At 38.0% G+C, this 14,154-nt stretch overlaps 1 protein-coding gene across 9 annotated transcripts in view; it reads left to right on the forward strand.

Moving 5' to 3' along the window:
* LOC126766557 (sodium/calcium exchanger 3-like) overlaps nucleotides 1–14,154 on the forward strand; it is a 159,985-nt gene that overhangs the window by 101,786 nt on the left and 44,045 nt on the right. The gene's annotated exons all lie outside the window — the stretch shown is intronic.

A 14,154-nucleotide genomic window follows, 5' to 3' on the forward strand; every position in this document is an offset into this window, starting at 1 on the left:
CTAAATTTTCTTCACTGCGTACTGGACGTGGACTCATACGTATATTTTCTCACAAATCTTTCTTGTGGTAAACGATATAAAATGTTCAACTCAAGATAAAATATTTAGACAATTTGAAGTTTACTGGTCATTTTAGCAGAGATAACTCCCATCAGCTGCCATCAAGACCGTAGTAGATAACCAGTTCCGAGCAGCAGGAACCTTCGGAGAACGAGCTGTACTGACTTTGAGCTCACTGACATTGCACTCAAGCCTCTGACACATCTAACAATAGCATTAGTCTACTTTGTTTCCGCATGCCGGTGTTTGGAATCGCAGCTTCCAAAGCTGATGAGCTTGCTAATTTGATGGAGAACGATTCGATAATCCGCTGTCCGCTACCATGATGTCGGAAAGTGCTGGTCAACAACCAAAACTTGTGCGGTTGCGACAACCTTCTGGACCTAAGGGGAGCGTATGGAATCTTCTGAACTTCTTGCTCTTAGCAAAGTTCATCTCGCCGCATTTGTAAATGTTCTGAACTGAACACTGTCCAAAAGGTTTACATGTGATGCGGCTAAATACAATATCTTGTCAGATGCGTTTTGCCAAAGTTGTATGGTGAAAGCCGAAATGGAATCATCTAGACACTTTTCTCTCTACTATCCAGCTTTTGGAAATAGAAATATCTCTATAGACACAAATTCGAGGATCCTACCGAAGTAGCGGAGTATCAGCCATTGACTTCCATTGATTTCCGATAAATTAACCAGCAAAAATTTATACTTCTAGTAATCATACAGACAGATAGATAGATAGCAACTCATACTATTTTCAATCTATGAATTTTCGCGCGAATTTATAAAATGTCAGCGGTGATTACACTGTCAATTATAATTTTATCATCAGATTTCGGCAAAGCACTTCGCTGCAAAGTACTTCACTTACAAATTGGGGCGTGGAGTACGAAAGACAGCATAAGGACTGCAAACAGTCATTCATATATTCATAAGTAATGCCACAATTAATTCATATAAAAGTCAATATTAATCAGGCATGATGTAACGGTTCATTACTTTACTAGATTATTATAGCCTTAAGGACTTTAATTCGCTGTCAGACAAACTACTCATTCTGCTTTGTGCATGTATGTATGTATGTGGATATATTTTTCTACTTTGCTGAGTGCTTTCACAGCGCCGATGTGCTTTCGCTGGACGGCCTTTATTTATTATCGTTGACAGCAAGGCAACTGCGAATTATTGAACTTAATTGTGACAGTTCAGCGCCATGAATGGTGTTTGCCTTGCGGCTGCACGGCTTGTTGAACGGCTGAGGACTGGCTGAATGGCTGAAGTGGTGAAATCACTGTTATTAATGACACGAATTTATGGAAAATAAATTATATTCCCAGCTCATCAATCATGGTCGAGTTGCGTACAGCCATGAACTTGATGAAAGCAAAATTGAAAAAATTGCACTTTTTCTGCTGAGAAGCCGGTTTCAGCGCGAGAGCGCTCGTTATTTGCAAAATAGTTTTACTTGGATTTTAATTTGGCCACAAAAACTTTGCTGCGATAAATTTTTATTTTGAACAGCGCATAATTTTTTATGAACAAGATGAGCTCATGGCTTTTTATGGGTGGAAGGGGGCGTAAAAAAGTTTGAATTGATGTTTAAAATGGAAGAAAAGGTATATTAAATTCTGGCAATGTAGGAGGATACGCACATTCATCTCGCTGACAGCTCAATGTGGTCGTGCCGTTTTGCTCCTTCCACCAGCGCATTCTCTGTCTCGCTCTTGCAATCAACGCGCGGTCTCTTTCTCTCTCTCTCTCTCCACCATCGTTTTTAAATCATCCTCACCTCAATGGCAAAACTTGGCTTTGTGCAAGCGATAACTGGAAACCCACATTTGTTGGAAATTTCCTCTCACTTAAGGAAAAATGAGCTGAAATTTGCGAGAAAAGTGTTGCACAAATAGAAAACTATAAGCGTTAAGCGGGCGAAATGTTTCGCTCAATGGTTTTCGCATTTAAAGGCACACATATACATACGCACTATATACAAATATATATATACATCTTACTTAGTTATAACAGTACGGATGTGGCGCATAAAATTTTAATTTGCCGGCAACTCAAGCCAAAAGCTTAGTAAAGTTTATTTTTATATTTCATATATATTTTTTTTTAACTCAAAATTGAAGTCTAAAAGCTGCGTAAAGTTTGCCGGTAAGCCAGCGGGCGGTGAAGACAAGCGATGGCGGCTAGCATGCGCAGCGTCAGAATGAAACGTGTAAAAGTAGGGAACTGCACAAATGCGGAAATGCGAAAATGCAGCAGCAAAGCAGTCAAGTTTTAAGCAAAGCAAATGCCTCGAACACCTCCGGCTATCACGGACGTCTTGGCTTGTCTGCTGCACTACCAGTTGGTTGGTACACGCGCCCCCTGTAGGGAAATCCGCCGCTCACATACACACACACGCACATACATACATATAAACAATCTGTTCATGCATTTATGCAGTTTTTCTGCTTTCATCTAAATTGGCGCTTCAGATTTTTTCCAATCTCATTTGAAATTGTTTTTGCGCACTCACAGCAAACACGCGCACGACAACATACACATATGTATATGGTTATATGTATGTGTGTGTACATATGTGCATTTGTTTGCATAAATTTGCAAAAATCGAATACACCAGCAAAGGCAAGCTAAAGCGTGTTGCATATTAGCTTACCTTGGTTGCCAATACCGTGCCCAACACATGGCAGGTGGCGACCCTGTGAGAACAGCCAGCGTTAGGTAGGTACTTCATACACCTTGACATGTTGAGAAATTGTTTGTTAGATATTTTTCAGCATTTAATAGCAAAGTAAAAAAATATTAGGACTACTATGAGCAAAAAAGTAAAACATTGTTCATATTTTTAAAATTCTTAATCTTCCTTGGCCTAAAGACACTTGTTTTTCAACGTTTTTTCTAATCCTCAAAACAGTTGTTAAAGTAAATTTCAGGTACTATAGCGTTCAATGCGGGTGGAGATTCATGTTTAATGTGTTTAATTGACTCCAAACGGTTTCCCCGGACCTCATTTGAGTTTGCTGAATAGCCAGAAGTCACACGAAGCTAAATCAGACGAATGCGGTGGTTGCGACACGATACTGGTTGAAAATTCGGACAGTTTTTATGACAGCTATATGCTATATGTATAGTAAACTGCGGTAAGCAATACGAAAAGCTCCGCCAGGATAGGGAAAGATCTCTCTCTCACTCTTTTTCGTGAGACTTCTTCAATCTGGTCTTTGAGAAAATAATTCGAGTTGCAAAGCCAGATAAAGAAGGTACTATCTTCTATAAAAGTGTACAACTGATGGCGTACGCCGTTGATATCGATATCATGCCTCAACAAACACGCCGTTAATTCTGCTTTCTCCAGAATGGATAAGGAAGCAAAGCAAATGGGTCTGGTGGTGAACGAGGACAAGACGAAATATCTCCTGTCATTACACAAACAGTCGTCGCAGTCGCAACTTGGCTCCCATGTCATTGTTGACAGTCATAACATCGAAGTTGTAAATAGTTTCGTATATCTTGGAACCAGTATTAACAGCAACAACAATGTCAGCCTCGAAATCCAACGCAGAATGGCTCTTGCCAACAGATACTACTTCGGACTGAGTAAGCAAATGAGAAGTAGAGTACTCTCTCTGCGCACAAAAACCAAACTCTTTAAGTCACTCATTATTTCCGTCCTGTATGGTGCAGAGGCATGGACGATGACAACAACTGATGAGTCGACGTTACGAGTTTTCGAGAGAAAGTTTCTGCGAAAGATTTATGGTCCTTTGCGCATTGGCCACGGCGAATATCGCATTCGATAGAACGATGAGCTGTATGAGATATACGAGGCCATTGACATAGTTCAGCGAGTTAAGAGACCAGCGCTGGCTAGGTCATGTCGTCCGAATGAACAAAAACACATCAGCTCTGAAAGTTTTCGAATCAATAAACGCCGGGGGAAGGAGAGGAACAGGAAGACCTCCACTCCGTTGGAAAGACCAGGTGGAAAAGGACCTGATTTCGCTTGGAATCTCCAATTCTGTCTACGCCAGTAAAGAAGAAGAAGATATGCTATAGTGATGCGATATGCAATAGTAGTCTGATATAAATGAGGTGTGCACATTTTGAAGATGATATCTCAAAAACTGAGAGTCCCATTCGCGTACAAACAAACGACTAATATATGTATGTCCAAGTGATATCAGAAGGTTTTTGGATCAACCTAAAACGCGCTGATCATTTATGAATATATACAGTTTTATAGGGTCTTCCACGCTTCCCGCTGAGTATTATAAATTTCGTGGAAAGTTTGTGGTATAAAAAAAACAATTTTTGCTGGATACATGGGAGATTAAAACAGATCAAAGCAGTTTTCATCTTTTTAATAAAATTTTACAATTTCTATTATATAAAAAATATTTTAATTTATATTTATTTACTAAAATCAAGCATCGAATATCGCTTGCCTTTTGAAGATTTACATTTTCGATTACGAAACAAGTAAGGAAGGGCTAAGTTCGGGTATCACCGAACATTTTATACTCTCGCACGATAAAGTAATAATCGAGATTTCATTATCAGTCACTTACATATTTTTCAAAATACCGTATTTGTGTAAAGTTTTATTCCGCTATCATCATTGGTTCCTAATGTATGTATTATACAGAGAAAGCATCAGATGGAATTCAAAATAGCGTTATATTGGAAGAAGGCGTGGTTGTAAACCGATTTCACATATTTTGTACATGTCATCAGGGTGTTAAGAAAATATTATATACCGAATTTCATTGAAATCGGTAGAGTAGTTCCCGAGATATGGTTTTTGGTCCATAAGTGGGCGACGCCACGTCCATTTTCAATTTTAAAAAAAAAACCTGGGTGCAGCTTCGTTCTACCATTTCTTCCGTAAATTTTAGTGTTTCTGACGTTTTTTGTTAGTCGGTTAACGCACTTTTAGTGATTTTCAACATAACCTTTGTATGGGAGGTGGGCGTGGTTATTATCCGATTTCTGCCATTTTTGAACTGTATATGGAAATGCCTGAAGGAAGCGACTCTATAGAATTTGGTTTTTATAGCTATAGTAGTTTCCGAGATATGTACAAAAAACTTAGTAGGGGGCGGGGCCACGCCCACTTTTCCAAAAAAAATTGCGTCCAAATATGCCCCTCCCTAATGCGATCTTTTGTGCCAAATTTCATTTTAATATCTTTATTTATGGCTTAGTTATGACACTTTATAGGTTTTCGGTTTCCGCCATTTTGTGGGCGTGGCAGTGGGCCGATTTTGCCCATCTTCGAACCTAACCTTCTTATGGAGCCAGGGAAATACGTGTACCAAGCTTCATCATGATATCTCAATTTTTACTCAAGTTACAGCTTGCACGGACGGACGGACGGAGACGGACGGACGGACAGACGGACGGACGGACAGACATCCGGATTTCAACTCTACTCGTCACCCTGATCACTTTGGTATACATAACCCTATATCTGACTCTTTTAGTTTTAGGACTTACAAACAAACGTTATGTGAACAAAACTATAATACTCTCCTTAGCAACTTTGTTGCGAGAGTATAAAAATGTTGTAGTCATTCACAATAGAAAAACTTATCTACAATCTATAAAAGAAAACTTGACAGCATTGAATAAAACGATTAATGAACTTTAATAAGGCATAAGGCGAATTCATCTTGCTTACTTTTCAGTTGCCGTTTCCAAACGTAATATTTTTGACAAGCACAGCATTGCCCGAACATAACGAGTATAGAAATGCCGAATCGATGGCAACTAACACTAACCGATTGTTCAGGTGCGATTCATAATACCTAATCCAAGACACAGTCGAACAAATTTATTCATTTATTAATATATGGTGCCAATGCCAGCGGTCATAGTTATGAAAATTGCAAATGATTGATTATTATGCATGAATAATGCCTTTATTTCCAGGAACAATGCCGAAAAATCAGTCAGGCAAACTTTTATTGACAGCGCACATCAACAGTAATGTAAACATCGGTCACAAGCGAATATGCCTTAAAATAGATTTTATATTCAAATTGGATTGTTTTCTCGCTTAATATTCGAAAATAATATTTTCAGACACAATTTCTGTGTTTACAGGTTATAAACGACTAAATATATATATTATATTGTACAATATTGCCAACATTTTTTGCAATTTTTGCTATGAGTCACCAGCGTGACAAATATTTGCAAAGCGTGATCCATCATAACTGACTGTTGTACAGCGACTGATTGACAATTTGACACTGGACAATTTCAAAGCTAGTAAAACACGTTTTTTGTATTGAACATAGTCCTCTTCAAGGCTGATACACGTATTTCGGTGACCCTTAAACTTTTCGATATCATTTTTGTAGTACGATTCGTCCTTTGCTTCAAAATAGCCCTCAGTTTCGACGATCACCTCTTAATTCGAAGAAATGTTCTTTCTAGCGAACATTCTTTTGGGACCTGAGAATAGAAAATAGTCGCTGACTATTGTCTTGGTTAAACAGCATTTTCTTTTTCTGCAAATGTGGCCGTTTTTCGAAGATTTCGTCCGTCAAATGTTCAAATAACGCTATGTAATAGTCACTGTTGATGGTCCTTCTTTTTTCTGGATAGTCAATAAAAATTATTTCATGGGCATCCCAAAATACAGACCCCATAAGCTTGCCAGCCGACTCTTGCGATTTTTTACACGCCTTGGTGCGGGTTTATCGTGTGCAGTTCACTTGGATCACTGTCGATTGGCCTACGAAGTGCTGTGATATAGCCATGTTTCATTCATTGTCAAATATCGGCACAAAAACGGGGGTTAATTATCTTGAATAGTCCCAAACACTGCTCCGAAGCATGAAGTCATCGTTTTTTTCGGTCATAAGTGAGCTCGCGTGGCACCCACTGTGCGCAGAGCTCTCTCTCACCCAAATATTCGTGAATTATATGATAAACGTATACAGTCGATATCTTTAGAGTGCCTGCTATCTAGAACAACTTCACTTTAAGGTCATCCAGAATTATTTTGTACACTTTTTTGATGTTTTCGTCGATAACAACCTCTTTTGGGCGTCCACTGTGTTCCCAATCCTTGATTGTTGTCTTTCCTGGTGCAGTGCCGTTGTGCCAAAGATACTTTTTTTGCCCACCTCGTTAAAGTCACCAAGCACGATTTTGACATCGTGGGGGGAGGGGTAATCTCATAGGTTCGCTCCAAACGCTCATAGAACAAATCTTTGGTAAAGCAAATCAGCAAAGCAATTCATAGCTGAAGAACTTCGCTTTGATGCGGATTGTGGCTGGGCCTTCATCAACCAGGTTGAAAGCCAGGACTCGGCGATTCCTTAACGAATCTCATCCCGAATTTGCGCTTCTTTATATGGCCACTGTCGTAAATGCCATAAGGACTTACTTGCCTGATTCCTTGTCCCGTCCACGTTTGCGGTGGTCATCATCAAAAGGGGGGACTTTAATCCGATGCTGTTTTTTTATTTTTCATTGGGGGTGTTAACACATAAAAATTTCCTACCATGCATCGTTCTAAATATGTATGTAAGTAAGTCTGCTTGTTTCGTACCTTGTCGCTGAGTCTCCTTGTAAGCTCGTGAAGGCCGCACGTGCATCGGCAAGAGTAACAATTGGACACTAGCTTTATACTGTCACGGCGAAACGCTGTGTTCTTCCGGCGAAGCAATGCAAAAAAAAAAGAAAATTGCAACAAAGACGGGAAAACCAATGCAAAAAAGACTAGACGAGCGCAATTGCAAGCATGTGCATACTGCCACACCTGCATAAGTATGTTTGGCTGTATGGGAACACCTGCTAAGACAATGCCGCCAAAACATTGTTGCGGTCAGTGGTTGCGCCTAGCGGAGGTCGCCCTCAAACGCTGGCGTCTTTGTTGGCTTCGTAGCATTTTCCGTGTCTACTTTGTTTGCAAGAAAAACTGAACTGCTACATAGGCGTCTAATGGCTGTCTTTTACGGCTGTCTGCGAGCTTAAGCCTTTAACATGCGGCACAAGCAAATCACTTTACCCCCCTCCCCTCCTCTCGCTCCCTGCTACGCTTTTCTTTACTTTTGCTTTCAAATTGCAGACGGCTACATATTTTGTTTTTTAATATTTTTGACGTTTCTTGTTTATTTTGTAGAGCTTTTGGGTCGCTGATTTCCAGCAAATGACGGTCAATATTGCTGATAAATTAGAAAATCAATATTAATGCGCCCTTTTTAAGGCGAAATGCGCAAACAAAGGTGAATTTGTTTGTACATTTTTACAACAAGCGCAAAATGCTTTCATTTGTTTTTAAGAAATGAGTAATCTATGGTTCTCTTGGAATGATTAGTTTCAAACTACTCCGAAATGTAGCCAAAGTGAACCCGTTGATATTATGTAGGGACTTCGGCTGTGGTGTGTGCTTAATTAAGCATACTAAAAGAACATATATCCGGCGACTTTGCCAAATGGTTCTCAACAAAATTTGAAAATATTTTTTGGACTAGCTTAAAACTACTCCAAAATGTATCCAAAGTGAAGCAGTTATCATATTGTGTAGTGGTTTCGGCTGTGATGTGGGCTTAGTTGGGTATACCAAGAGAACATGTATCCAGCAACTTTGTCAAGTGGTTCCCAGCAAAATTTTAAAATGTGTTTCTTGAGAAGCCGTACTGTGAATTTCCTTATTTCATATTACCAAAGGGCTTTTTGAATATATTGGAAGGATTGCTTCTATGATATGATTCTTCAAATATTGTATTTAAATACTGTCATATGCTTATGCTGCTAACTGCATATCTTTCTCTCAGTTTTGTTGTAATGAATTGAAGTTTTCTGGGACTAGTACTAGTCTCAAATGGTAGAGTATTTGAATAGCAATACTTACACCCTATTTTGCTATACTAGGTGATAAATATGCCCGACTGTAGGTGATACAATCCTATGTTATATGCCCAGTTGTAATTTATTATAGCCAATAAACTTAATAACACATATTGTTGGCTTGTAAAATAAGCGCTCTATGACGGCTTTAGCTATTGCCACATACTCGTAAGTTGTTGAAGAGCTGTAAAAAGTGTTCAAATGAAAACGGAAACCATATGATTTACGATTCATAAGCCAACACGTTGGTTTATTGAAATCGTCTGAAGAAAGAAAAATTTTATAATGAAAAATTAGCTGAGAAACAACAAAGAAAACCTCACTAAATTGAAATAATTCAAATTGTATATATACACCAATGATATATAGGTACGTATGTACATATATTGACCAAGGTGGTCTAAATTATTATATTGTGTACTATATGGGGACTCAGAGGAATGGCGACAGGAATTTTTTTAATCCTAACTAGATTTTCACATGATTTTCTTCATATAACATTATGGGTTTAAGACAAGTCTTCTTTAAAGAAGAAATTTTTATCAACTGAGACCAGATTTGATATATGAATCCTAGAGGAACTTATAAGCGGATTAAGGCCTTTAAGACGAAATTATATTTAAGGCCACCAAAATTATATTTTCTCTAATTCTTAATTTGCTTTCACAGACCAACTGACAGGTGAGCATAAAAAACCAATCTAGTAATTCGGAACGTTTAGCAAAAACTAATTGATTCTTAAATTTGCTGTAATATCCAAGACACGCACCATATAGAGCAATCGATGATCAATTGATCTGCATATGTAGCAAGTTTTCGCACCATAATAATTTGTATGTTGAAATCCCGAGCGAGAAATATCTCAAATGGCTAAAAAACGTTTCCTGGTCTGTCAAACCTCTAAGCGTTTAATTGATATGACACAAACTTTTCACTCACCATATATCATATAATATGTAATAATGTTCAGGACGCGGTAAGTCCGACCTATGAAAAACTTTTCCGAACATATTTTTACGGAGAATAAAATAGGATAGGCAATCCGCTCATTCAACCCATATAAATCTCTTGGTACTGGCGGAATCATTCCAGCAATAATACAGAATACTCTCTATCTTTCAGTGTCGCTGTCTAAAGTCGATTTTTAGGCGATGCATGAGGTTCAGCTATGTGCCTAACTCATGCAGAGAGGCGAGGGTGGCTTTCATACCGAAGGCAGCTCGAAATAACCCATCCTACTCCAAAGAGTTCAGGCCTATAGGTCTAATTTCTTTCCTGCTGAAAAGGTTAGAGAAAATCTAGAAAATGCATATTAAGGCCGCAGCGCCTGTTAGAAGCGTGTCCAAAGCGCAGCACGCATACACTAAAGGCAGATCGGTAGAGACTAAAAATTTCTTCTGAACAGTACCTAGTCAACAGGTATAGATCCAGCTATACAACGTTGAATATAAAAGGATAAGAGCACAATGAAACGCAGCACGCATACACTAAAGGCCAGATCGGTAGAGACTGCACTCTGGGATTGAACATACAAGAAAGCAGAATCTCTCTCTCCCGGACTCGGAATAATATAAAATAAATAATAATCCAGTCAATAGGCTAACCGAACCCCACAATGCTCAATTATCTAACTAAAATGCAACCAAATAATTAAAAACTTGTATTATTTATGTATTTATATACTACTTCCGGCATACAATTCAAACCCATTAATACTGACCCATTTTACAAATATTACCTCAATTACCACTGCTCTAATATTCAAATTTGTACATACTCACACTTAAGTGCACATATTACACGATATAACACGCGAACATTTCACTATAAAAAAATCTCAAGAGCGTGCAAAAGAGCGCCACCCCGAAATTATAAACGTAATGAAACATTACTCATACGCCGCGTGTTACCGATATTAACCTAATTAACTATACATTTGCTCACTTCAAATTTACATGTGTACAGATACACTAACAAATATGAATAAAACAAAAAATGTGTTAAAAATAATGCCCGTAATTAAGCATACATACATATGTACATTAATAGGTAAAGATATGGAGATAGTGAAAGTGATATTGAAAAAGGTAAACAAGTAAAGCACACTTTGTGAGAATTAAAAATATGCAAGAGCAAGCACTAAAGGGTTGTATGTGAAGTGGGCATGGTTGTTAGTTATCGGGATTATGTTTTATAGCCGCCAATTTTAGTATACCTTCAGTCAACTTATTTTAAATAGCAGTTTTCTTTACTCTGAAAAATGTATTTGAGACCAAACGATTCGTTCCATCGTGCGCCATTATCTGTGATCGAGTAATTCCATACAGTAAAAAAGAAGAAAAAACTTTCGGATGCACCGAAGCTATAACAACCTCAACAAATAAAAAGTTAAGAACATAATTTTGATCGTACAGTTTGTATAGCAGCTATATGCGATATTGCCCGTTCCGACAATTGAGCTTAAGGCGAAAATGTTCAAATTTCAAAATTGGTACTCAAAGACTGAAGGTGCACCAATTCTCGAACAACTTCAGTAAATTTATTTCAAGCAAACACGTTTCTTTGCTCTGAACAAATTATTCGAGACTTTTCATTTCCTCTTAAACCATATGTGATCGAAAAAATCTGATAATAATAAAATATACTGAAAACCTATAAAAATGTTTGAAATCGGATATAACGGTTTTGTTGAACACTATTAAAAATGAAATAACTCAATAAATAATAGCAGCAGAGAAACTAAATTTTGCACCCGAGATATATTTATATATTGGGTAGTCGAAAAAGTCTTTTCGTATTTCTTAACAAATTTTAATTTTTTTTTATTTATGCTAATAAATAAATAAAAAATTATGTACTATTTTGATCGACCACTTTTTGCCATTTTTCTCCTAGAGACAGAGACAGAGATTTCATCAGTGGAAATCGAAATTTCGAAATTTCGAAATTTCCAAACTTCACAAATTTCATTGTTGGCTTGCGTGGCATTCTTCCCTTTATTATACAAAAATTTCAAAATATAGCGAAATTCTTCATTATTTTCACTCATTTTTGAGCAGTTGTAATTTTTTTTCAACTTTCCCGATTTTTTTTTTAGTTAAATAAAGCTTAAAATCTTACCTTTCCAACACCATATGGAATGATACAATGTGATTGGTAGCACTGGAGATTTACGACGGCAACGACATCTCTTGACAAAATACGAAAAGACTTTTTCGACTACCCAATATACAGGCTTTATAAAAATCAGTATCAATATTGCCCACCTTTAGGAGAAAATCCATATCTCGGGACCTGCTCGACCAATTTCAAGCAAATTTGGTTCATAAAATTACCCTTACATTTCAAGCACGCCTACTTTTCATTTAACACAATTTCACTTTCCCGTTCTTGAATCAAGCAGTAATTAATATATCGAGATAAAACTTTGCGCTAATAGTTCCTCTGAGGACTGCCACTTGATAACTGAAAATTTTTAAAATCGGACTACAACTATTGAAGCCCTCAGATGCCGAATAAGTATGTGGACCCCAGTTCCACTTGTATACTTTTTATCGAAAATATCGCTCAATTTATGAGACATACTGTATACCATATTATTGAAGTTTGGAAACTTGCAAGAGTATGAAATGTTCGTTTGCACCCGAACTTAGCGCTTCCTTATATGTTTAATAAATATATGTATGTATGTAAGTTTTGCCGACAGCAGAAAATCTGTGTGTTACTTGCATATTTTAAATATTAATAATGAAATGGCACGTGTTATTAGTTTTTGAGCCAATTATTTTCAATTACGAATTGGAATTTCAAATTCATGTTCCACGCCTTAAGCGCAACACTCTTTCGGCTTTAATAGCTCTGACCTATGACTTTCAATGGCTACTAAAGCTTACCACCAGCTGAATCATAACCATTCTTTCTTGATACACATGCGCTTATGTGTATAATTAATATTGCAATTTCAGCCTCTTTCGCGTAAAAGAAGAATTTTCGCAAGTGCTTATGCAAATTCGCATTTCAAAAGCGCTCGCAAATGCAAGCCTCGCACGCAAACGCGCTGGAAAGTAAGCCGAGCAACAAGTGCAGTGCGAAGGCGTGCAACTTTAAATACACGATTATATAGCATGTTATATTTTATAGCGCGGTGCATGCAAGTAATAAATGTATACCGTTAATTTATGAAAATTGGTGATTTATCAGAGGCGAAATAAAACCGACAACAAGAAAGAGGAGAGAGTGTTTTCGAAATCGTCCGAGTCACCTTCACCTCAATACAGGCGCGCACCGCTTTCACGCAGGTTTAACACGCACACACCCATACACACACACACACGCATACATACATTTGTATAGGCGTCCGCATGGCCGGCAGCATGAAGCAATTACTTAGCCAATTTAAAACAACTTTAAAAAGCGCCGTCAATTATGCCTCGCAGCAAACGTTTCCACTTCACTCCTTTTTGTTGCTGTTTTGGTTTTGCTTTAATGAAATCGACGGGTCGCCCATCAAATTGGCAAGTTTCTTGCTAACTTTCGACATTTCTGCTGATTTCATTTTTGTACAATTTTTTTGCACTTTATTTCTGTTTCCCCACCCATTCGCTGTTCCTTTCGCCGTTTGCCATCTCCGTTGTGCATTTCTCATTTTTGCTTTAACAAACTTTCACTACAGTCATTCTCGCCGCTGTCGCCCGCCGCTGCGCCGTCGCTACGTCATACCGCTGCGTTATCGCACCGAAGTTTAGCTGTTGCCGACATGCAAAGCTGCTTGGTACCGTTAAATTTTAATGCGTTAGCAAGTTAAGTCGGAAGGATTGCGTTGTGGGCCATCGTTGGCGGGTAATTAAAGCGCGTCCATGGCAAGCGGTATTCCAGTAATTGGCACTTTCAGCGAACGTTCGGCGTCAATGGTGTCCCGTTGAACTTTCGCAAAGAATTTGCAGCGCAAAGACAGCTGTCGGCTGGTGGGGAAATGTGCCGCCAAGTATTTATAAAAGCACGTGGTTCATTCTTTTTTTTTTGGCTTGATAAATTTGACGCAAATGTGCGATGCTGTGTTGAAATTGAAATAAAGAAATTAATTTCATTAGGAAATTTAGCTTGTCTTTAGAATGGCTATAAAACTGTCGCCGCATGACGTGGAACACAATTGAGAAATTTTCGCATATATTTTTGCATTTCACACTGAATTTATTAGAAGTACCAAAAATAAATTTGCCGGTGT

This window comes from Bactrocera neohumeralis, chromosome 2 (genome assembly GCF_024586455.1).
Source record: "Bactrocera neohumeralis isolate Rockhampton chromosome 2, APGP_CSIRO_Bneo_wtdbg2-racon-allhic-juicebox.fasta_v2, whole genome shotgun sequence".
In the NCBI taxonomy this organism is placed as follows: Eukaryota; Metazoa; Arthropoda; class Insecta; order Diptera; family Tephritidae; genus Bactrocera; species Bactrocera neohumeralis.